This window comes from Hibiscus syriacus, unplaced genomic scaffold (assembly GCF_006381635.1).
Source record: "Hibiscus syriacus cultivar Baekdansim isolate YM2019G1 unplaced genomic scaffold, ASM638163v2 tig00116959_pilon, whole genome shotgun sequence".
NCBI lineage: Eukaryota > Viridiplantae > Streptophyta > Magnoliopsida > Malvales > Malvaceae > Hibiscus > Hibiscus syriacus.
The window spans coordinates 3,281,770-3,309,087 of record NW_024063485.1 but is presented as its reverse complement, the minus strand read 5'-3'; the positions used below and the strand labels follow the sequence as shown (position 1 = coordinate 3,309,087).

Below are 27,318 nucleotides of genomic sequence, written 5' to 3'. Positions count from 1 at the left end.
TGATGTGTCAAACTGAAAAAAATAAAATTCTTTAGATAGTCCACAACAGTTTTAGCATCATATTATGGGTAGCTCCTAGGTTCTACCCATTTCGATACATAGATTGCAAGTATGATGTAACGTTTCCAAGGAAGAAACGAAAGTCCTATGTAATCGTTCTCTATACGTAAAAAAATCGTAATGTAAATTAGATTACAGTTTTTTATTCATTCGGATTAAACTACCTATGCGCTGACAATTTTTTATAAGATACACAAAAAATATATGCATCACGAAAAATGTTAGGCAAAAAAAATCCACATTCCAAAATTTTATGCACAGTTCGCTTTAATCCAAAATGACCTCCACAAGAATAAGAGTGAAAAAACTAAGTATAAAATTTATCTCGCTTTTTGCAACACATTAACAACTTACTTGATTCAAACAATGCTTTCAAAGGTATGGATCATCTTAAATGTAGAATAGGGATTCCCACTTGCTTCATGTTACCTCATAACGCGATAATTTGAAGGTAGTACTATAGTGGCTAAATAATTAACCATAATCACTACCATGGAAGGACTCCATGTCCATATATAAATTTCCTCTAGGAACTCTTCTTGAATTGATACATCAACTGTTGAGATGGGTAATCGGCTTAAATGACCAGCCATTAAGTTTTCACATCCCTTCTGTCGTGATTTCAAGATTAAACTCTTGTAAGAGTAAAATCCATCAGATTAAGCACAGTTTTGCCTCCTTCTTGCTCAGCAAGTATTTCAAGGCTACATGATCAGAAAAAATGTAACACCCAAATCCGATTAAAACGAAACCTGGTGGGTTGGGCATTACCACCGAAGTGGCAAACCTAAATTTTTTTTTAAACTTTTCATTTTTCAAAACAAAATCCATCACATTTAAAACAAAATGAAGTAATATTAATTGAGTTTACAAACTGGGGAGCTCCCAAAAATAAATATCAAAATACAAAAATCCAATAGTTATGACTCGAAAAAAAGGGTCTATGCAAATGCATGCCCACGACAATAATCAAGACATACTCTATGCTGCTGAAATATGGAATCTAATTGACTTGCGATAAGCTCCCGAGGTTCGGTACCTACTAACTTGTGAACGGAAACAATTTCGAATGCTGAGCTACGAGCTCAGTGCCATATAAATGACTTCACTATACTACATGTATCCAAGAACTACAAATGTTTAGCAAGTTAAGTAATGATGCAACGAAATGCATTAAGCATATATCAAAGCATACGGATATGTAACAAGCATAATGAGAATTATAATAAGGGTTTCCATTAAATCACGAAAGTGCCTTAGCACTAATACTAAAGTGCAATGTTTTTAAAACCGAACCAGACATTGAACCGTGAGGTACTGGTTCACTGGTTCAACCGCGGTTGAACCGGATTTTATATAAAATATTTTTTTAATTTACATAATTTTAAAGCAATATTAATATATATGTAACACTTTTTTTAAGTTTACAATATTAAAAGGTATAAAAATATCACAAGTCATAACATATATAAATTAAAAACCATAAAATCAAGTGAAACAAAATGATTCAACTACAACATAATATTTAAGGTAAAACATATTAAATAATAAATATAATTATATAACTATAATAAAAAAATAAAATTGGGGCTTAAAAAATCATAACAATGATGTCATTTGGTTTAATTTAAAAAAACAATCTCACATGGCTAAGAAACATAGAAGAGCATCCCAAAAGTTTAAAGAGTAAAATATGAGAACAAAACAATCTCACATGGCTAAGAAACATAGAAGAGCATCCCAACTTACTTCTATAAATAATAGAGGTAATTTGACATTCAAAATCATGGAGCCTTTTGGTGAGCACAGAGTGAACTATTCTTTCGCTTCAATTGAGCTCAAATTTTAGGCTTCAATTGAACTTCTAAATTTTTTTTTGAGTTCGAGCCTTTTCGAGTTCAAGTTTTAATATTATATTTCGAGTTCGAGTTGAACTTGATAATTTTTAGCTCGTGAGTTTTTTAGTCGAGTTGAGCTTACTTTTAAAGTTTTTGAGTTCGAGTCGAGCTCGACAATACTCAAATTTGACTTGGCTCGTTGACCAAACGACATCGTTTGGTTTAATTTTTTTAAAAAAAAAGTGAACCAGCGGTTCAAACCGGTTTTTCGATTTTTAGCCGGTTCATCCCGGGTTTACCGGTTTTCGGCCGGTTCTACCGATTTTTAGTCGGTTCATTGTCAGACCAGTTTTGTGAGGTAACCGGACCGGACAGGCCATCGGTTCACGGTTCAACCGGTTGAACCGGCCGGTCCGATCCGTTTTTGATAACCATGCTAAAGTGCCTCAGCACTGGTACTAAAGTGCATTCACAATGATAAAAATGTTAAAACAATGGGGAAGAGAATACATATATCTCTACTCACATATTTGAATAGTACATTCATACTCTCAAGTAGCTTGAGTGTCTTCATTGTTTCCCCAGCATCAAACAAAGGCTAGTTTTATACCACATAATTTAGTGTTGTTGTTCATAAAGTTTTCAAATATTATTCTCACTTGTAGTCTTATTTAGAACCCTTAAGCTCTTATAATCCTCCTTTTTACACTTACTAAGTTAACCGAATTTTCTGCCCAAAACAGAACGTTAATACCAATACTCAGTCTGTCAGTATCGATATTAGCATTAGAGTATCAATATTGACCTTAGTATCGATACCAAATTTAGCTTTGATGTTTCAATTTAATTCGCAGTATCGATACCTCGATGGAAAGTGTTGATACTCACCCCCATGGTATCGATACCCCCATGAGTATTGGTACCAAAATTGTATATTGTAATCCTTAAATTGTTACCAATATTGATACTACCCTCTGAGTATCAATACCAGACCCTGAGTATCGACTCCCATTAAATGAGTATCGACTCCCTTTAAATGAGTATCGATACTTACTTCATAATTCCCTCATTTTTAGCCCATATAAAAGGACATTATCGGTACTGTTCTTCAAGTACTGATACCCCTACTCGAAAGTGCCTTGTTTAGGCACGAAAATGACTTTCTAAGGTCTCTCACAAGCTCCTTAAAGGCTACCAATTGTTTGTTAAGTTTTATGGAGTGTACTAGCATCATAAAGAGTCATTTTAACACAACAAAGCATCAATTAAGCATGCTACCATTAAAACCCACTTTGCACCCAATGAACAAGACAACAAAACATAGTTTCGTGACCTACAAATAGTAGAGGGAAGTTAGTTATGTGTTACCTTAGTTCTAGTTGATGAAAGAAGGCTCCAAGAATCACCCAAGCACCAACTTATCCTTGTTCTTATCTTTTGAACACTCACCAAGCTCTTTCACTAACCAAAAAACAAAGGATTAAAATCTCATTTTTAAAGCTTTAAGTGCTTAGAAACAAGTTTCTAAACACTTAGGAACAATCTAGAGACAATCTCAAACAAAAACCACTATAAAACCCATATTTGGCACCATAGCCAAACCCCGTGATTTTGGGTTTAAAATGAAGCTTTAAAGGTGTGGAATACCTTTCTTACCTTTTTAAATCCGAGCTAGATGTGTAGAACTATAAAGTTTTGAAGCTCAAGAAAGGAATAAAATGGAGAAATATGAGAGGAAGAAGAAGACAAGGGATGGGAAGAAAATGACAGAGTTTTTAGCCTTTTCCCCCGATTACATCATCAATCTTAAATGGAAATCAGCCTTATTTTCAAAAAATGGTAAAATTGCTCCCTTGGTCCTTCCTCTTTTAAACCCAAATTAAAAATGTCATTTTTATCACTTTGTGGTCTTTCCTACAAGCCCAATTCTCTTTATTCTTTACTCAATTGATTAAATTGAACTTATTTAAACAATCTAAGCCCAACGAAAAAACCCAAAACTACAAACTCAATTTTCAGGGTGTTACAAAAAATAATTATTTTAATGCCAAAAAGATGTGAACAAAATTTTTCTAAAGTGAAAATGATAGCAAAGAGATCTTTTTTAGCAGTCGAATAATTTTGTTGAGCCACATCCAATGTTTTGGACGTATAGGCTATCACATGGGGCTCTTTGTCGATTGTTTACCTAAGTACAACTCCCACACACTCGAATCGCTCGCATCGCATATAATTTTAAAAGGATAATCCCAATTAGGTAGTTGAACGATTGGTGCCAAAAAAGCTTTTCCTTTAGAATATCAAATGAGTCTCTACATTATTGGTTAAAATCAAAGGCTCTGTCCTTTTGTAACAAAATACAAAGCGGATACGTCACATTGGAAAAATCTTTTATGAACTTGCGGTAAAAACCTGCATGACCAAAAAAGAATGAATTTTTCTCATATTTGTGGGTATGAGATTGAACGATTATATCAGTTTTGGCCTTATCGATCGCTATTCCTTCAGAAGAAACGACATGGCCCAAAATCAAACCCTTATCAACCATGAACTGACATTTTTTGTAACTAAGAACAAGATTAAACCCAAGGCATTGCTTCAATATTTTAGTTGAATTCTAAAAGCACTCACCAAAGGAGTTATTGTAAACTTTGAAGTCGCCTATGAATACTTCAATTTCCTTCTAGATGTAATCAGAAAAAATAATAATCATGCATCTCTGGAACATGGCCAGTGCATTACAAAGGCCTAAGGGCATTCGATAATAAAAGAAGGTCTCTAAGGGACAGGTGAAGCTGAATTTTTTCTTGATCTTCGGGCACTACTAGGATCTAAAAGAAACTGGAAAACCATCAACACAATAATAATGGAATCTTCCAGTTAATCACTCAATCATCTGATCAATAAAAAGAAATGGAAAGCTATCTTTTTGAGTCAAAGATTTCAACTTCCTGAAGTCTATACAAACTCTCCATCCATTTTAAACTCGGGTAGAGATTAGTTCACCTTCAGAATTTTCAACAATCGTAACTCCAATTTTTTAAGGACCATATGGAGTGGACTTATCCAACTGCTATCGGATGTCAAGTAGATTATGTTGGCATCTCGGAGTTTCTAAACTTCCTTTTTCTCTACCTCCATGATTGGAGTATATAAGATCTTATGTCATTCTCTAGAAGGTTCAACGTTTTCCTCAACTTTGATCTTATACATGCACTTCAAGGGATAAAGTCCTTTGATGTCTGCTATGGTCAATTTGATTTCTTTGTTGTAAGTTCTTAAGCCCTTTACCAACTCTTCTTCCTCTCGGAAAGCTTGTTAGAAATTATAATCGGTAAGGTAACATTATCTCCCCAAAACACATACTTTAGATGTTCTAGTAACTGTTTTAACTCGATTTTCGGTGCCTACAAAATTAAAGGAAACATTTGAATTTTTGAAGGAGTTGGTTACAATTATGAATATATAGAAAAATATTTTTCAACTCCCTTATTTTGAAATCTTCATCCTCTAATTCATGCACAAATCATTAGATAAGTTAGTTTTCATAAATTCATTGACAAAAGATTGATAAATATCAACAAAGCTAATATTTTCCATATAATTTGGATACTTTCTCACTTTATAAACATCAAATTTTACTAGTTCACCATCAAATTTCATAGTAAGAATTTTGCTTCTAACGTTGATTTTAGTTTTAGTTGTGCTTAGAAATGGTATTTCGACTAGAATTTTGGAGGAGTTATTGAAATGATCATCTTCCATGTCAATGACGTAAAAATCTACCTGAAGTATCAAACCATTTACCTTTACGAACACATTCTCAAGAACTCATTCGGGATATACCAGTGACCTATCAGCGAGCTAGATCATTACACCTTGATCCTTGTACTTATGTGGATTCCCGGTAAGCTTTCTTTTATTCATACAGATATCCTTAAAAGACCTGGCATACCTCAGAACCTTTTTGATCACATCGATGAGGGTTATGTTTATCTCTACCTTTCAAAAATCGTCAAGTGTTTCCTTTTTTTGGCTTGCTTGATCAACCTTACTGGAAAGGAAGGTGGAACAACATAAGGTGATGAAGGTTATGTATGAGTTTTCGATTCTTTCTTCTTCTTTTGGGACTTTGCACTACCTTTTTTTGGGATATCAATTTCGATGACAGTGCTACTTTGAAGGGTAATGGAACTGGAGTTTTGCCTCGGATTTGGCTTGGTTTGTGATGACAATTTTCCATGAGACTCTAAATGTCCCACAATCTGAGCCAATTGACTCATCTATTTGTTCAGTTTTTGTAAATGAGTTTCAGTCTTGTTCTGAAACTTATTATCGGATAACACCAAACTTTCAACAATCGACTCCAAGGAAGATTTTTACAGTTGATGTTGTTGAGGTGTAGGTGGCCTCGGTTGATAAGCTTGATTTGGTCTAGGATTTGATCCATAGTTGAAATTCGAATGATCCATTCACCCTGAATTATAGATATTTGTATTAGGATCATATCGTCTATAGAGAGGTCCCGAAAAGTTTCCTATAACATCTATATAGGATGTAGTATCTTCTTGAAACATCGAACATCAATATGTAGGATGATTCGACCTTATACAAATTCCATATAATCTTGTTGTACCTGTTTTGCCTCCAATGAGAGATTGAACAACGCTAGTTAATTTATCAATTTTGTCCTTTATGGATAGAGTACTTATCTCGTAAACTCATCGAGTGGGTTCACTGGATGGACAAAATTGTTGAGTGTTGGCGATCATAGTTGAAATTAAATTTCTGGCCGGGGTGGGAGTCATGTTCACAACAGCTCCTCCACTTGTTGCGTTGATCATATTTATCTCCATATGAAGCAATCATTCATAAAAGTACTATAGAAGGGTCTACTGTTAACCTATGTTGTGGACAACTGGCACATAATTTCTTGAAGCGTTCCCAATAGTCATATAATGACATTTCATCCTTCTGTTGAATCCCTAAGATGATTCTCCTTAGTTCACTTCCCTTATCCACAGCGAATAACTTGTCAAGAAACAATCAAGACATAACAACCCATGTATCATTGAACTTGGTGGTAAGTAAAATAATCAATCCTTAGCCAAATCGGTTAAGGAAAAAGAGAAAGCATGGAGTTTAATTTGACCCTCGGATACTCCTTGTGGTTTCGTGCTTAAGCAAATCATGTGAAACTCCTTAAGATGCTTGTGTGGGTTTTCGTTTTGTAAGCCATAGAATGTCAGTAGAAGATGAATTAGCCTCGCCTTTAACTTAAATGGTGTTTTGTCATTATAAATGTAATATAGACTGGCTGTTGTTCGTTGGGTGTCGTAGTTAACTCTCGGATTATTGGATCAACCATCGTACGTGAATGGTGCTTCAGTATATAAAATATCTCTTATTTTTGGATTGGGTTTCAGTTGTCTCTATTGTTTTCTCCCTTGCCGAAGTGTTTCTCCACGTAATCTCTGGGCAAGTGCTTCGATCTTGGCTTCTTATTCTGTTAAATTTTCTGGAAGAGACTTGTTCATAAATCAAAATAACAATAAGCTTAGCAACTTTACCGAAGTCCCCGACAACGATGCCAATTTGACAAGCGTCGGAACTGTCAACTAAAATATTTTTATTTTTAAAAGTAAATAATGAAAAAATATAGAGAAATAGTGTCGATCCATAGGAACTTAGGAGTTTCCGATGCTGAATTGTTTTGATATTGATTCAATAATTAAAATAAAAAAGGGGTTTTGAAATAAAAAGAAAAGTGGAAAAATGAAAATGATGAAAATAAAACAAAAGTAAATTTTTGTAAAGAAATCAATAAGATGAAAATAGTCTCAAGCTTCAGTTTGCCTCAATTCCAATTAATCATCAAAATAGATTTTACTTCAAGATACATGTTGGTTACAGTCTACAAGGTTCAACCCTTACAACTTACTTTTCTATGTAGTAAATTGATATTCCCAAGTCTATCTTCGAAATTCAGTCATTGTTGGACTAGCCACGGCTATTGCCGTTAGCTCCAATACAACTTTAAGCGTTGGAAAATCCAGATTCGAGTTATGGTGTCTCAATGAGAATCAAACCCGATCTCAATTCACCTTAGACGACCGCCACTAAGTTTGTTTATAGGAAGTCGAATTATGACCAACCGATACTTCCTTCCAATAGTAAATCAAAACAACATTCAAACCAACGCCGACTTTTTGAAATGAAAGTCTCAAGACTTTTAAAAGAAATGTCGATTGTCTATCCAGTTTTTCAAAAATTCAAGAATGTTATTCGAAGATGTTAACTGCTTTTCAATTCTCTATTGAGTCATCGCTAAGTCTTTGGCTAAATGAAAATTTAGCTCAGCACGACTAAAATCATACATAGCATTTTTTGAAAAGAAAATAAAAACTTAAAGTAAAAATAAAATTTAAAATAAATGAAACCCGAGAATTTTATAAATCAAAAGAAAAAAAATTAAATCTTCAAGTTTACCCAAATGGGCATTTATAGTCTTGAAAATCCTAAAGATAAAACAAATATTCAAAAATAAAAATATCCTAAAATAACCCAAAAGGTAAATCCCAAAGTATTTTAAATTCAAACTTAAATTCCTAAAATATTTATGCTCGTCAATCTACTAAAAGGTGCTGCCCTGGACTGCTTTCTAAAAGCTATTACTGACTGGATGATCCAAATCTGCCACATCGGAGACTGTCGTGCTCATGACTCCAACCACGATTTCATAAATAAAAAATATAGAACCTGCCCTTTTACTACTGGTTTTGAAAAAATAAGTTTCTGCACAAAATAAGCAAAACATAACTAAATCAGTAGTATAAACATTCATCAACAACTAACATCAAAATCGATGTCATCATCTACTAAATAAAATGAAAGGAAAAATTGATTTAACCTATAAAAAACGACACAAACTCTAAAAAAAAAAAAAAGAAGGAAAACAATGGTCAGGGTTTACTAATAAGATGTACTTTTATGTTTTAATTTCATAAAATAAATTCTTGGACGTTTAATTCTTAAATTTTACAATACTTAAATATTTGTTTAAGTATTACCTGAACATATTTTAATATCTATTAAAATTAATAAAATAATTTAGTACGGAGTATTATAGAGATCAAATATTCATAAGAAAAATTTTGAGTAACGTAAAATGTTTGGTAAACAAATTATTATTTTACAAGATTGGCAAAACAAAATTAATTTGATGGACTTAAAGTCGTAATTCATAAACTCAACTCGAATTGAAAAATTTCATATCCGTGTTGAATTATAAAATAGAACTTGAATAACTTAAAGATTTTAGTAATTAATGGATCGATTTTCAAGTTTGAGTGAAATCTCTCGACTCTGTATTATAAATGTCTATCACATATGATGAAATATATACGTATTGTATATTGTTATAGAAAACCATTTAAACTGGAATCAAATGGTACTACAATCAGGGATAGACCTAGAGCGGGTGGTCACCCACACAAAAATTTCAAATTTCTATATATTTTAGTTATTTTCTTTATATTTTTCTATTGAAAATATGTTTCCTCCTAAAATTTTATAAGTTCTTTCTTACTTATAATTTTATAAGTTCGCTTCCTCTAACATGAAATCTTACGTCCGTCTCTGATCACAATATTATAAATATTTATAAGTAAATCTAAACAGAAACTCAAACAACTCGACTCAACTCGACTTGAAAATTTTCAAATAAAGTTTAAGTTATAAAATATGACTCGTCAACTTGAATAACTCGAATTTTTTTACTAGACTTGACTCAATTCGATCAAACCCTCACCCCTAATATCATCTAGCATGTGTCATGACAGTACTACTAAGGATGGACCGAGAGGGGAGGGTGGGGATAGTAGCCATTCTTAAAATTTTCAAATTCTCTTATATTTTAGATTTTTTTCTTTGTATTTTCTATGAATAATATATTTTTCATATAATTTTATAACTTCACTCCTTAACATAAAAATTTACGTTTATCACTAACCTATCATTAATTGTTAGCCTTTACTAGTTGGATAACCAAAAATTTTCATTTTTTTAATATTAGAGTATAAATAGATAATATTAATAGTGGAGTGATTAAATTTAAAGTTTTTGAATAATAAATTATTATCTGTGTGATTTACTTACTATAAAACATGATAAGTTTTATAGCTAAATAAATATTATAAAATATTATCATGTGATAAATAATATAATAAATGATTATTGATAAATAGTTATAAACCATTAATGTGAGAAGAAATTATAGGTTACCATAATTTTATAATATAAAAGTATATTTATACTTTATGTATTATAATATGATATGTAATAGGTTTATCCGTGAAATTGTATGTTTTTAAATGTTTTCAATCAATTTATAATCAAATAATAACATAGGGAAAAGGTAACACGAAAAAGATATTATAGAAAACAATATTGATAAATGATATATAATATATACATATAAAAATAAACAATTAATAACGGAAGACAATAGTATATTTTATAATAATAATTGTAAAAATTTATAAATTATAAATTTTACAAATATCAACTTTATAATATTTAATTGCAAATATGTCTATATTAAAGATTTTAATTTTTTTTTAAAAATAATTTACAATTATATTTTTTTTAAACTAGTGGTTAAAATATATTTTTATTAAAAATCACTAAACCTTCTTACATATCAGTTTTTTATTCTTTATATTCATAATCTCAATATGCAGTATTTATAAAGAAAATATTACATTAATTAAATGAAAATGGACCTAACTTTCATATAAAAAAATCGAGGGACCAAATAAAAGAGAATAATATATAATTTACATATTGCGAAAACGAAACAACGGCGTCGCTTCATTATTTCAAAGGTCCATTTAAGGCAGGTTCACATAGCTGCTGCACACAATTAGGGATGAATATGGGATCAGATTTGATTATGTTGGATTTTTTAAAAAAAAAATTAGAGTTGAGTCGAGTTTTTTTTAAAGTTATATTTATGTCAGGTTCAGATTTAGAGTGAAAAATACTCGACTCTAAAAAATATAATTTTACCTTGTATATTTAAGAATAATTATAATAGTATCCATCTATATATTATTTTTTCAATTAAATTCATATTTTTATTGAATAAATAATATTTTTAATAAATTTATTATTTTAGGTCAAGTCGAGTTCAATTTTATCTCAAAAAATCATGTTGAGTTCAAATGGAGTGGAAGATATATATTTTTCGGGACAGATGGAAGGTCTATATTTTTTTGGTTGGGTTCGAATTGGATAGAGGGTTTAGGTCAAGTCGGGTAGAACGAAAATCCTACCAGACCCATGGCCATCCTCAACGCAATTGGATATATTTGGAAAATATTTTAGTGATGCAAGAGTGAAATATTATGTGTATGTTTGATAACGGTAGTCATAATTCCTAAATTTACTATTTTTTTCATACATAATTAATTTATTAAAGTTATATTGGAATGAAAAGATTAAACATTTTTTATATAAAAATGTTTAATCATAATTTTAGTTTTAAATTTAATTTAGATTCGGATTCAAATTCTGATCAATTTCATATCTAATTTGATTTTTTTCTATTTGAACCTTTTCAAGTTTTTTCATATTCAGATCTTTTTCGATTTTTTTTCATGTTTAAATTTGTTTTAAATTTAAATTTTTAAATTTAAGTTTGATAAAATCTTGTCTCAAAAATCTCAAACGATTATCCTATCTCAGTCAACAGATTAATGTCCAACTCAGATTATCATCAATTTTTAACAGAAAAATGACGTGTTTAAAATATATAGAAAGTTAGATGATCATTTTATAACTTTAAATAATTAGAAGACTCAATAAAATACACCCCATATTTGACGGACCATTTGTTTAGTTTACCCTTATACCTATGTAATATCCTAATACAATAATAATAATAATAATAATAATAATAATAATAAGTTATTATTTAATATATTTATTACTTAATAGATTATATTTTTAAAAATTAAATACATTTAAAGGACAATCGACATAAAACGTATTCTATTTTTATTTTTTTATTAAATTAAGGTGAATAAAATACTATATGTTTTAAATACTTTCAACCATTTGATAATAAATGCTCAATCACCCTGCACACCTGTTGGTGCTGGATCTTTTATATTTATTTATTATATTTTTCTAGTCATGATTTTAATTTAATTTCCCAGATAATAACATTGTAGGACCATGTGATTGTGGGCAACTTTTTAAACATTGTAGGACCATGTGATTGTGGGCAACTTTTTAATTTATATTTATTTTTTAATTATAATTCTACGGAAAACCTACAACTCATGGTTCCTTGTCAACTTCCTCGAGTATGATTTTTGCTCTTGAGCTTCTCGACGTGCATTCCTGTCAGAGCAAAGTAGACATGGTAGCTGATCAGAGAGGCAGCTCTACCCTTCCTCTTACAAAAATAACCTTTAGGAGTATTTGAATCAAGGAAAAAATTATTATCAAGAGAAATAATATTTTCCCTAATCATATACTCGCGTTTGGTTTAGAAGCATTCTCACTAAGGGATAAAAAATATTGCTAACAGTGTTTTTTTCGCTTACATTATACGAAATCTCATTTCTTTGCATGTCTTAGGTATTTAACAATTCACGCAAATTATACATAAATATCATTAAAATAAAAGAAATAATTTAAAACCACAATCAAGTAACATATTTTATGATTGTCATTTTAGGTTGCAACTCATTTTATGGCTGTATCTCATTTTAGTTTGCACCACATTATAGGTTACAACTCCTTTTTTATGTTGTAACCCCTTTTTAAAGATGATAGTTCTCCACATAGTGAGATTCACACCCAACAGTAAGTTATGTAATATTCAGTTATTTATGTAGAAATTTTATTATAAATATATAAATATTTTTATTAAAAATAAAATATAACAAAAATATATATTAAATTATTTGTATATAATTTTTATTAAAAATATATAAATTATAAATAAGAAAAAGTTTATTTTTTATTAACTTTCATTTGTTAAAAAGAAAATTATTTCAAGGACAATTTGATAAAAACATATATTTTTCTTATCTTACATTCTTTCATCCAAAAATTATAATCTTATATTCCTATCAAAGAAACCAAACAAAATAATACAATATTCCAAGTAATGTAATATTTCAGTAAACTTACTTTTAATGATAATCTTACATTCCGTAAACCAAACGCTCCATTGAAAGCCATCTTCGTATAGCTTGGCAAACACAACTTTTAAAAGGATAACATGTGATTTGGATATAAAAAAGGTTGCACTCATAGTCATGCATGCATGTGATCGAGAGACGCATTTTCAAGCTTGATGAGCAAGCACTCTTCGGCCATGGCAGAATCATCAGCCGGTTCAGCAGTGTTCTCGAAATAAACTTCAGGCGACCTCCATTCATTCTACTTTTGGCTTCCTGCAAAATGGTAACCATATCTGATAAAAACGTGCAGCTTCTAACAGAGCATTGAACATTAAATCGGAGCAGCCTTCACCGGACAGACAGACACTTGGCTTCTCAGACGGGTCGTCATAAGCCAAATCTGATAATGCCGCGTCGATCACCATTGTCGGTGTCTGCAATGCGAACAAAAATGTCTACTCCTGGCAAAGCTTCTTCAAGATGTCTGTTTTATGAGGAATCAGATCTCTGCATAAAAGAATCAGACCCGAAAGAGAGCCTGTTTTTGAATTCCATCGAACAACAGTGATGAAAAAGTAAAACATGATCTGATAAAAAGAAACATCCAAAATTAAAAACATATAATGTAACACCCCAATTTAGGGGTTAAATTTTAGGAATTTTAAAGTGGTGAATTAAATTTGGTATTTTGGAAGAACATTAAGGATTAAATTGCAAAATCGTAAAGTTTGCAGATCATTTTAAGAAGTATAGGAAGTTCAGTGACTAAACTCATGGTTTACCCATTTTCTTTATGAGATGAATTATAACCCCACATCCTGTATGTTTTTCTGTAGAAATTTCTCAGATTTTCCTCTCTAGCAACCCTTTTTTCAGCTCCGATCTACTTACCGTCTGACCTCCAATCGACGAACCAAAACTATCATCGTGTTCGTTGTCGATCGAGGAACAAAACCCTCAAACCTTTCATCATGAATCGTCGATGTTCGTTGTTGATTTCATTCGAAAGTATCATCGGTAATAACTCGATTTTAGTTGATTTTTCGTCGATTCACGACGATCCGGTCATCCGTTTACGACACCTCCCGCACCATCGTGTTCCTTGTGTCGTTCCAAGTCTGCAGTTGTTCTCCTTGTCTCCGTCGGCGATGGCGCGTGCGGAGGTGAAGCGGACAAAGTTTCCGACGTTTCGGAATCGAGCTCTCCACCGTTCAAAATTGTGAACCGAGCTTGGTAAGTGCCTCCAAATCGCTTAAAATAATTTTTAGAAATTTTTTCGAGAATTTTTTGACACCGTAGCACTGTTCACGCGCCACCCCCGAGAGTGTGCATCGTCTGGGTGATAATTTTGTAATTAATTTATGTTTTGGGTGCTATTTGTGTAAAATTCGGGTGTTAGTTTAGTAAATATTTACAGAATGGGGCTAATTTGTGTAAAATGGTTGACTATCGACCGTTTACTGTTAACCACAGTTGATCAGAACTTTGACAGACTTTGATCGGGCATTAAATGACCTTTGACTTTGACCGAGTATGCCTATCCTGACGTTTTTCGACATTCCAAATCCAATTCCGCAGTCCGTTTTTCAAAATTCGGAATCGAATGCCTCGAAATTGCTAGTCAAACCCGTTGACTTTGATTTTGACCAAAAATTTCAAATTTTCGAAAAGCCATATTTAATGTCTTCGACGTCCTGAATCCAAATCCGAAGTCCGTTTCGCCAAATTCGAACCCGGTAAGCTATTTTTCACTGATTTAACATCTGATTCGATTCGTTTTTCATAATTAAGCTCCGTTTTTTATGTAATTTTTGTTGATATGGATCTGAGGAAATATTGGAAGATGATTTCAAGATCGAGGGCGTTCAAATGGAATTTAATGGTCGATCAGTATGGCACAAAAATCGATGTAATACTTTACTACCTCTTTATGCTTTATGAAACATGTGAATATTGGTAAATTCATGAATAAGATAATGTTGGTATCATTTGTGTAGTTAATGAATTTCTACACTCGATCCGAATACAATAGAAATTTGGCAACTGATTATGGTTCAGATGATTAATATAAGAAATTGATGGATTGTTAGAATTATATTATGAGTTCTATGATTAGTGATAAATGAATTATCATGGATTTGTAGCTTATAATATATGTCATTAAAGGTTAAATGTTAAATGTACTTGGATGAGAAATTATAAGAATACTCCGGTAGGGTAAAATTACGAAAATACCCTTATATTGTAAAAAGACAATATTTAACCATGGAAGTGAGATAAGAGGTTTTTAAAGACATATTGATATGATAAAACTACTGATGTGCATAGGAAATACTAGTTTTGCTTAGAAATTTTGGATAACCGGTTTTTAACCCAAAGAGGGTTTGTGCAAGATACTAGAAGTATGTTAAGGAATCATTTCAAGATAAGAGAATGTTCGGGAAAGCAATTGACCATAGGATCTCTAAATTATAATTATTTTCGTTAAGAGTTAATACCAAAATTATTTGGTTTAAAAATTACAAAATGCCCTTAAGATGTAAAATAGTTCGAGTTAACCCTAAATGAGAAAGTACTTTGAGGATTCGTACTTAACTCGATCAAATACGGATTTGATTGTTAAGATCCTGACTTAGTGCAGAAAAATTCCTGATATTCCGTTTGTAAAATCTAAGAAGACACTTGACCCGAAAATATCCGAGTTATAAGTAAATACCTGAAGAATGATTTATCAATGGTGCTCTTTTGTCAAAATTGTTTGAAAGGACTAAAGTAAATGATAAGATTAAATTAAATAATAAGGTCGGATGAAAGGAAAAGATTGAAATACCGTAGATCTATAAAATGACCAAAATACCCCGGTAATGGAAATGACTCAAGAACATCACCTAGCTCAGGAATGATTGGATATCTTCGAGTTCTAAAATGAATGGAATAAAACGGAACACCATAATTACCAAAATACCCTTATGGCCTAGACTAAGTAGATGTTTTAAATTAAGGAATCCAAGTAAATATGGGTGTTGTACTACCCTTAAAAGTTATGGAACAACTTAAGTGAGCCGATCAACCTTAATGATATGTCAGTACCTGAACGACATAGATATTATTTGAACGCGTGTTCGTCTTCTCAAGTTTGGATCGATGATAATTTTGGAAATATTTAGCTTAGTAACTCTAGATCACATTCAGTACTAAGAATTTTATATTTGTTCGACATATCAACCACGAAGACCGAACTGAACTGAAAGGAAGTACAATATGTATCTGAAATTCAGAAACGTCCAAAATTACTCTGGAAAATTCCGAAGTAGTTGGAATGGACTCGACTGCTAAATGAACTAGGTAACCTCAAGGACTGAGGATTAGGTAAGAGATTGGAATAAGCCTGAAAACTCGGATGAACTTACGTGATGTATCATCCCTATGGATTATGAACCATAAATCAAGTAAGACGGCATTTTTTGATATAACTGAACATGGAAATGAAATAAAGACCATTAGAATATTTGTTTGTCTCCTTAAGATCTGTTCAGTGATGACTCAGAAAGTGATATATGGATAAGAATATTTGGTATTAAAGAGTAAATACCCTGAAAGGTTAGTGAATTTGACAAGTTGACAAGTATTAGTTCTGGGAGCTATTCATCTAGAGTTATTCGATAATCTGATCAATCGACATAGATTATAAAGATCCTGAATCTTCGTTATTTCTTATCAGCTCAAATCACTCTGGTCATGTATGAAAACATAAGTAACTCATATGTAAAGGATTTTGAATACCCTTCTGATTACGTAGAGCTTCCAATAAATGTCCGAATAAGTTGATCATGATAAACATATTATGAATAACTGATGATTTTGTCAATTAACAAACTCTTTTAATAATGATTCTAATTTCCGAAATTCTATCGGTAAACTGAAGATTTGTGTTTCTCTGCCCGATAAGATTATCTTGTATCTCTAAATAATATCTGGAAACTCTAGTGTGTTCCCTACTTATATGAATATTTTATCTGATTTCTGATTTGAATTCTGTTTTGACATCTGATCTGAAATCTGATATGATTCCTAACCTGGATTCTGTTATGATATCTGATCTGAATTATGTTTTGATTTCTGATATCTCCGTTTATCGACGGAGAAATGTTTTATCTGGGGGTTTATTGTTGGAGGAAGATTATCTACAGACTCCTCGGCTTTGTGCTCAGGGTCTAAATGGCATGTGCGGTTGGGTGTATGGTTCTGGGGAACCACACATTTATGATGTGAACGGATGGGGGTATATATATATATATATATATATATATATATATATATGTTTTAAAGATCTGTATCTTTTTACTGATTTTATGGAACACACTAGAAAACTTATTCTGATCTCCTGAACCTAGACATCCGAAATATTTCCATCTGAGATGAATACTATTTGTTACTACATGTGATATCAATAGACCTCAGCTCAACATAAAGATCTGTAAATATCTGAACCAATAAGGAAAACTATGTTTATCTGTATCTGCACGTTCTTCAGCATCATCTGGTAGTTCTGTATTACTGAGCTTTCCGAAGCTCACTCTATTACTCAACATTGCAGGTTAAAAGAATCGTACCGATGCATCTATCGACATCAATAAAGGAGTTTTTCCGGCATTACTTGCAGATAATGGTACATGTGATTAGGGAGCATGTAATTATATTGTTTTATATACGAATTTGAAAATCTGTTATATTTCTACATACTGATAAATCATTTTATAAGTTACATGTTTTAATAAAAGTTTTAAATTTTCCGTCATTTTTACAGTGGGTCGCTCTGGTGGCCCTAATGTGACACTCCAGATTGGATCGGGTTACCCGCATCGGTATGAGGGGTTACATATAAACATTACACAAAGTGTAGTATTTCAATTTTGACCATAATGGGACTCGGGTGCTAAGTTTTCCGTAATATTGATCTCTACAAAAGGACAGCTTGTTTAGCAAGTATGATAACACTTAGTTCATGGCTATTGTGCAAGCCAAAAGAGCATAAGCAATTGCCTGGTACGTTACAGAGGAAGGCATTTTACCACTGTCCTTCCGAAAGAAGAGCCCTTGGTATATGGGCAGATTCAAGATCACCAAAACACTGCAGAGAATTATTTGTAAACCGAATTGATCCAAAGTCTTTACTGCGACATCATCGGCGACTACCTTCCTTATTCTTAGAACGAGGGCGAAAAGATTGAGCTGTGCGAGCGTCGCTAGTATTGTGAACATTACTGAAGGAGTGCCAAACTCCATGACTTCTTGTTCATATCTCCTAGATATCTCCTCATCGACCACCTTTTCGGTGATTACAAAGGTTGACTCTGAAAATCCGAACATCCTTGTGATAGTGTCGGAGAAAGCGAAAAGGTAGGAAGTTGTTCTTTTGAACATCCACATCCGTTGATCGTTTAGCCATCCTCGGATTGTGCCTCCGCAACTTATAAACTCTCCCAGGCTTTGCAGGCAACCGACAATCATGGCATATGCAAATGAAAGGACCCAAGGGCATGACATCTATGGATCAACTCTCAAAACAAAATGAAATTAATGATCATTGCATGTATATAATAGGAAACGAAAACTAAACTTAAAAACTTCATAGACAAGAAAGTTACCTTTGGAAACACAAGGATACCCTTAAAAAGACAAAGGGATGGGACAGTAACATAGTATAGTGTAGCGAAGCAATTCAAAGCCCACAACAAATAAGGACAGTATGAAAGCTGAAGTTTTAGAGGGATCTTTTTGTGTCCATAGATAAGGGGACAATATTTCGAGAGAAAAATCTGAAAGTCACCTTCAGCCCATCTCTTGTGTTTTCGAGAGAAAGTATTAGGTACTGCAATCTGAAGTTTTGGGGTTGAAGTACACGGATCGCCAACCCCTACATTGTATGGATAATCCTGTGATTATGTCTTCTAGCGGACAGCCATATTTTAATCCCATCTGCAATTAGGCAACTCATGAATTTCCTTAAGCCGGTAAAGAATAATATCATAAAGAGAGAGAGATTAAGACCTCATTTCCCCAATCTGTATTCTGTTCATATGTGCAGCTTGCAAGGACTTTGCCTGCATCTTCCAAGAAACTTGCACTTTCTTCGATCTTCTTGTTCGCTCTCCTCCATTCTCCCTTAAATTCTTTGCTATACTTCTTTCCGCAAAGACTTTCTCGTCTATGGAAGCATCCAGTACCTATATAGCTTGGACCTCCATTTCCATCAAATCCTAGAAGCTCGAGCTTGATAGTCGCCAATCACAGAACAATTATTGGAAGTAATATTAAAGTATCCTCAACTTTTACAGCTCTGCGATTGATAATTTAATGATGTATTGGTTATTTAATGCTCACCTCGACTATAACTCTTAGGGAACTGCTGTAGAGATCATTGTTAGAAAGGTTATAAAAGCTCTGTGGATACTGAACATAAGCAATTTCATGCCCCTTCTCCTCATCCATAAAAAAGCACATAGCATCTCTGATAGCGTCTGGATTATTCGAATACATGTCACAATCTACATTAAGGATAACTGGTGCATTGCTTATCCTTGACGAAACCCTTATCTATATCAATAAATCATGAAGGACAGTTGAGGTATACAAATTTTGATCTAGTAACAATACACTGCCTGAGCAGAGTAAAATATAGCATACCAGGGCATTCATGGCTCCAGCTTTGAAATTATGGTGGTACTTTGGTCTCTTTTCTCGTGACAAATAGACAAGGGTAGGCAAAACTTTCCCTTCAATGTCGATAGCATTAGCATCTCTTCCATCAATTAGGATCTAAGTAACAGGAAAAAAAATACAAAGGAAATGAGGCAAACTTGTAGGATCTCAGTCATGGAAGTGCTGATTCAATGGCAAACAACAAATGTAGCAATTACCTGAAGAATGGTTTGATGATCGTGTTGACTTAAAACTATGTCCCATTCACGAAATCCCTTGTGCTCCTTTCGTATGTCATCCGGAATCCTGCCCAACTTTGTGACGGTTTCGATTCGTATCTTCAGGTCTTCATATGATTTCTATTAATTGAAAAAAGTTACTATCAATGTTTGAAATTTGCTACTTTGAAGTTTGCAGACCTCTCATGGATGTTATCATATATAGATAATGGCAAATACTTGGCTTTTAAATGCTACATATGTTACACTAACCAACATGTGTTTTCCAGATAAATATATAACAAACACAATTACATAAATTAAGAAAACAAAAACTGAAGAAAGCTAGTGATTTCAGAGATGTTTACCTTGATGGACAGCAAATCTTTGTCCATGGAGGAATCACCAACATGTTCAGCAGTTTTCCTGTAATAAGCCTCCGGGGATCGTGGTTCGATTTCAAACTTCCTGCAAAACGGTAGCCATATCTTGGAAAAACGCACAGCCTCCAACAAAGCATAGAAAGTTAACTTCGAGCAGCCATCATCCGATAGATAAATGCTTAGCTTCTGAGGTGGATAATCATAAGCCATAACCGATAAAACGGTGTTTGTCACCATAATCGGTGGCTCTATTCCAGGATCCGCCGTGCAAACAAAAATGTCTATGTCAGGCAAAGCTTCCTGATCGTACCTGTTGTTAGCAAGTATTGAATTTCAAGCCTAAATTGGATGAGTTAGAACGAGAGAGAAGATTTAAGTTAAGAGAGACCTTGAGGAGAGCCTGTCTTTGAAAGTGTAACGAAACACAGGGTTCCATCTGCGGATTAGAGTGAGAGACCAGTAAAAGCTGAACCATAGTTCAGCTAGAAACAATCCAAGCCAAGCCAATCTCTCAGCTTTTGCTTCACCAGATGGAAAGTAGGTTACTCTATAAACCAAAACGAAGCAGATGGCTATGAAGATTGAAGCTGAAAACAACTTAAACTGTTGGCGACCCCTAGCTGGCCTCGTTTCAAAGAGTGGAAGATAGTCTTTTCTTTCTGGTTCAACCTTGTCCATGGTGAAGTTAAACCCTTAAAGCATTAACAGCCCAGAATCTCCCTGTGCTATCCCTAGCAATACACAAAAGCATAGCTTCATTCATTGAATACCCACACAAAAAAGCTAGTCAACGAAACCACTAACCTCTGGCTTTTGTTGAATTGATTCACCATATCATTATACCAAGTTCCCAGAAGCTCCAGATGACTAAAACTAGGGAAAAGGAAAATTGAGGGGCCAAATTAATGAACATAGTATATAATATAAAAACGTTACATCTCAAACAACGGCCTATTAGCTCAGTTGGTTAGAGCGTCGTGCTAATAACGCGAAGGTCGCAGGTTCGAAACCTGCATGGGCCAATTTACTACCTTATCGCTTCTTTATATTTCTTTCAACCCATTTTTCATACGGCGTCGCTTCCTTATTTCAAAGGTCCATTTAGGCGGGTTCACAGATATTTGCTGCATGCAATTGAACTTCCATTTTCGTATGGTTTTTTTTTTAAGCCGGTCTCATTTATATCATTTATATATTTTTTGAAAAAACCTTTTACTGATGAAATAGTGAAATTTTATGTTTATGTTTGATTTGTTAATTAATTTATTGAAGTTTGCTGAAGGGAATAAAATATTTTCGTCGATTGGTGGTTCATTTTTTTTTAATTTGAATAGAATCGATGAGATAACAATCGTTGATCGATGTTTCCTTGTGATAGAAATGTAATTATTATAGGGATATAAATATAGGGGAAAAAGTAGTAGAGAGGGAATCCCTTCTTCAATTATGGATGAGGAGTACTTATAATAATTTTAGTTGATGGTATCAGACGTAAGGTCATTATAGCTACTCGTATATCAGCAAACTAAATAGATTTGGTGATCATACTCTTCGATTTCACCCTAATGGATCATGTGAGTCTGTTAGGGGTTTTGTCCACATATTGTAGCTTACTCGAAGGATGTAGATTTTCTTGAATGCTTCGATAAATGAAGGAAACTATTTAGAGGTGTTTTTCTTGTGTAAGATTCGAAATTCCCAAAGGTATAACAAATTTTTATCCTTAATCGAGTGAATGACATAAAATGACTTAAATCAAGATGTACGTTTGAAGATATCTATCATATTTATAGAATCGTTTCTGAAAATCACTATAAAAATTACTTTTAAAATGACTGAATTAACTACATTCACTTAAATACCAGTGAATCACCCCCATTATCTTCTTTTTGCCTCTCACTCTTGAGATTTTCTTAAACTTTTGAGCTTCAGCATAACACAAACACATCTACACATGATTACTCATAATCAAATTACATCGACAGTTGATAGAATTTAGAGTTTGTAGGATTCCATTACCCTGCTTAGTGAACCATAGCTCGGAAAGGAACAGTCCAGTCCAAGTCCATGTCTCAGCTTTTCCATCAACTGGGAAAAAACTTACTCTATACACACAAATGAAGCATATGACAAGCAATATTGAAGCTGCAGTCCACCTAAATAGAATTCGTCCCTTAACTTGCTTTGTTTCGAAGAGTGGAGCATACTCGTTTTTACCCATTTTTCTTGTAAAATTTTGAAATAACCTAAGTATTCAGTCTCGTAAACTTTTGAAATAATCAATATATATATATATATTAATCATGAGTAAGTACATCTGTTCAAAGAAAACTCTCAACATCTTGACATTAAACGTTCATACCTCTGTTCTCGGTGCTCAAACTCTAGTCTTCAAGGAATGACAACAATTATTTTACCACAGAAGCCACATGGTTTGTGTATTAAAATATAATTATTGTAAGGGTAAACTACATAAATGATCATCAAACTTTTAGGGCACTTGCGTTTTGGTTACCTAACTTTTAAAACTTGCAATACAATCACTAAATTTTTAGTTCATTTTCAGTAAGATCTATAACGTTACCTCCTGTTAGTTTTATCTAACGTGACACGTTACCTTCCGTTAACCCTCCTCCTCCTCCTCCTTCTTCTTCTTCGAGCGACCTTTGTAGACACCCCATTTCATCCATTTATGCGTTATATATATATATTATAATAAACATATATGTTATTTATTATTTATTATTTTTCTGTTTTACATTTTACAGGCCTAGACATGGGGCCCAGGATCATTACACTTAGCCCATTTGCAAATAACAAGGGACCCAACAGTGGGGAACTCGAGCAGCCCACACCACGCGAACCATAGCCTCATCTCTCGTCCAGCGCCGTTTCCAGAACCAAGCCAGCAAGTCCCCACGCCTCACGCCTCTGGCCACTCACGCAACCGTCGCTGGTTTTCGACAGAGAGACCAAAAAGCATTAGGATTCTAACTCAAATATGATTCTAAATATAGTCTTTTTTTCAATATAAATAAAGATGTAACACCACAATAACAGGGACAGAGACGATTACGCATAAAAAATACCCAAAGCAAACAAGCAAAAAGCCTTAAAGATTCGCTTGTAATTTTCGACAGAGAAATAAAAGAGGTATTTTTACCTATATTTCTTCGACTCTCGCTTGCATGTGGCTTGTTTTACTTCTTCTTTTCCGTTTTTACTTTTAAATGGCCGATGAACAAGGGGGCTTTCGATTTCGATCTAGCCTCGAGGCTCACTTTGTTAACAAAATCGTTTTGGGTTTTGAAAAGAGGGGTAAAAAGGGTGTTCGTATTTTTTTTAAAAAAAGAAATTTTTTGCCACCGATGAACGACGACCGGAATCTGGAGTTGGCAATGGCGTTCATGTGTTCATCAAGAACACATGAACTGTTGAGAGAAAACATAAAAACGGGGGGGGGGGGGTTTGTTATCAAATGAAGAGAAATGAAAGTTTTAAAAAAATGTAACATATATACGCGACCCATATACCTGTTCAGGATCCGCGCCTTGACCCGACCTGTCTAGCATGATCCGCGTGTTTTGATTAATAAAAGGGTAAACTCGCTTGTTGACCCTCCTATTTTAAAACCTTCCATTTTCACCCCACACCCGATTTTAAACCCCATTTGCTTGCGAATTCGACCTTCTGTTTTGCCTTCCTTTCAATTTAATCCCTATGTTATTATTATTATTATTATTATTATTATTATTATTATTATTTTTATATATTCGTTTATCTTATTTTATTACTTATTATTATATATATATATTTTTATTTATACGTTATTACATATGTATATATATATATTTTATTTAATTATTATTATTATTATTATTTTTTATCTTGCTTGTATGCTATTATATATTTCATTTTGTTTTTATTTTTTCCTCATTTTTTCTTTTTTATTGTGTTTTTTTCTTCTTATTTCTTTATTTTATTTTTATTTATCTCTTTTCATTTTTTTCTATTTTATCTTATGTCTTCATACTTGCCCTTATTTTTATTTCTTGCGTGTTCTCTATCTCCATGTTAAGTATGCTATTTACTGTTTATTTTGTCTATTTTGTTCTTTATTTCATTTTCTTTATTTTTAATTTATTTTCATCACATTTTTTAACACTTTTTTCATGACTCTTTAAGGGTATACTTTCAAATCAATCAGTGGTAAATTTTGGATCGTTATTTTACCTTTTAATTTGAGTTATAATTTTCTTAATTAAAGACAACTGGAAATTACATAGTACCGAAATGGCAGTTCAAGGGTGCTAGCCCTTTCTTGACTGTAACCGACTCCCGAATCCGACATATCACTGGTAAGACACAAATCAGGTAAGAAATAAGGTATTCGGTCAACCTATTTATTTTTAAAATAAATGATCGGTAGCGACTCCTAACCCAATCAATTCACGTCGAAGCCCAATTTTGGGCCTAAACGAAAGGATGTTCCGCTGGGGAACAAGTAAGTGAACCATGCTAAGGTAATTTCCAGTTGTCTTTTTAACGAAAATGGTAAGTTTAAATTTTAAGGTAACATTTCGATCCTTATTGCTTACTTTTGATTATATTTTCAAGTAAATAGTTGTACTAACCGTTTTCTAATGATTTCATCCTTCCAAACTCATTTTTCCTCTAAGGCTCTATACCTGAGCTTCGAACCTTGTTTTAAGTGGGGGTGAAAGCGACGCCTTCGTGTGAATTTATTCACCGTGTGGGCCTAGCAAGGAGCCTTCGGGATTCATATACCTTATGTCTTCGTGTGAATTTATTCACCGTGCGGGCATAAGGGAATGTGTCCTCTCGAGTTTAACTTAGTCCACACAAGCCTGTGATGGGTTTAGGACTAAGGGTCTGGCAAGCCCAAGGGGGCACCAGCAAGGAGAACTCGGGTACCGTTTTTAGAACCTAAACTGGGAGAATATGGAGAATTAGAGCCAACCCAAAACCACATTCCAAAACCTAAGATATTTTTACCCTAACCATGTTTTTTGTGTTTTTTTCCCTTTCGTCATTTTTATTTATTTATTTATTTTTATTTTACTAATTTTTTTCCTTTTGTGTTTGTTTTTTAACATTTGCATCATAACAAGAGGCTATTGATCCCTAAAAAGCGTTTGTTACACACAAAATAATCTGAATTAATGGACAAAGGTGTTATAATACAAGAGATTGAAAACACCAAGGTATGACTATGGTCTGAGAAGACTCAGAAAGAGAAGGGAGACATTCTTCAGGGGAACTATGTGTCAGAGCTGGTTAGCTACGCCTCTGCCAGCCTGAAACAGAATGATGTCCAAGAGCTGCGGAACATTTGAGACAGTTGGAAGAATGACAGAAAGCAGAAGTTCAACCAACGATATGGTGATATTGCCCTCTTACTTCATGTCAAGACTAATGAGCCCCTACTCCGAGCATTGATTCAATTCTGGAACCCAGGATATAGTTACTTCACCTTTAACCGGGAGGACATGGTGCCCACTATCGAAGAGTATACTACACTACTGCACTGCGAAAGCATCAGACTAGAGAGGGAATATATCAAACACATCAAGAGTCAGCCTTTCAAGAACGAATTGACCAAGATTGCAGGAGTTAATTAAAAATGGGTGATTGATCGGCTCCGACACAAAGGTAGCAGGGAAGGAATCGAGTGGATCCACATAAGGCAACTAATGAAGAATCACCCTGATGAATGGAAGACTATAAACCTTTTTGCACTAGGTCTGTACGGTTTGGTTATCTTTCCAAAGACTTTGGGGTGCATTGACGCAGCCGTGGTCGAACTATTTGAACAACTTCCAATGCGAGTCAACCCAGCACCGACCATCTTAGCCGAGACCTTTCGGTCTCTTAATCATTGTAGAAGAACTAGTGAAAGAAGGTTCATTGGGTTTGTTCAGCTCCTTCAGGTCTGGATTCACAGCCACTTCTTGAAGACTAACGAGGTTTCCTACCGCCGATTTAGCATTACCTATTTACCTTTAGGAGAATTCATCACTAGGAAATGACATGAAGGTACTTCAAAGGAAAAGTGGATGAAAGTCTTTATACATCTTCATGATTGGGATATTACCTGGAAAGCCCCCTGGTTATTCCTCGGTGATGTTCTTTTTCGGTGTGGGGATTCTGACACTATAACCTTATTCGGATTTCGGGTGCAGTTGGGTATGCTCCGTTGTTAGCACTTAGACAATATGGGGCACGTCAGTTTGTCCCAGAAACAAGAAGACTAGCTAAATCAGAGTTTGTGTATCACGGTGACAACTATAAGAAAATGATCAAGGAAGCAACTGATTCATAGAAGAAAGTATTCCGGATGGATGTTGTAGCTGTCAGAGACATGCTTACTCCGGATTATGTGGAGTGGCGAAGATTGAGGAAAAATGACAACATCTTGGTGTCAGACTGTGAAGACACCCGAACCATGGAGGAACATCTCAGGTCTGTCCCTTCCGAACTTGAGATAGCCAAGGTAGAGTTCGAAGCTGTGAACAATAGGGTAAATGAACTTGAAGCTAAACGTTATCAGTGGAAGCTAGATGCAGACTCTCAGAAAGATAGAACAGACAAATTGGAAAGAGAACAAAAAAGAGTCTATTTTGAGCTCGAAGACTTGAGAAAGGGGTATCAAGATAAAGTCAAGGATAACTCCAAGTTGAAAGTAACCTCTGAATACTAGAAAGACGAAGCTCACAGTCTGAAAAGGAAGTTCGAGTGGCCGGATGAAAGAACTTGGAAGGAAAAGTTGAAGACTACTCAGAGGCGCTTAGCAGACTGTCAACATCAGAACCAATGCTTGAGAATTCGGGTGGCCGATCTAGAGAAACAACATGAAAAGGATGACAAGACAATAGCTGAGTTAGAAGCTATTATAGAT

At 33.6% G+C, this 27,318-nt stretch overlaps 1 non-coding gene and 1 pseudogene across 1 annotated transcript; one reads left to right on the top strand and one right to left on the bottom strand.

Moving 5' to 3' along the window:
- Positions 1–18,021: 18,021 nt before the first annotated feature.
- Positions 18,022–21,187, bottom strand: LOC120189850 (annotated as a pseudogene).
- A 160-nt stretch (positions 21,188–21,347) lies between these two features.
- Positions 21,348–21,421, top strand: TRNAI-AAU. The gene has a single exon. It is a non-coding gene; the product is annotated as a tRNA-Ile (tRNA).
- Positions 21,422–27,318: the final 5,897 nt, after the last annotated feature.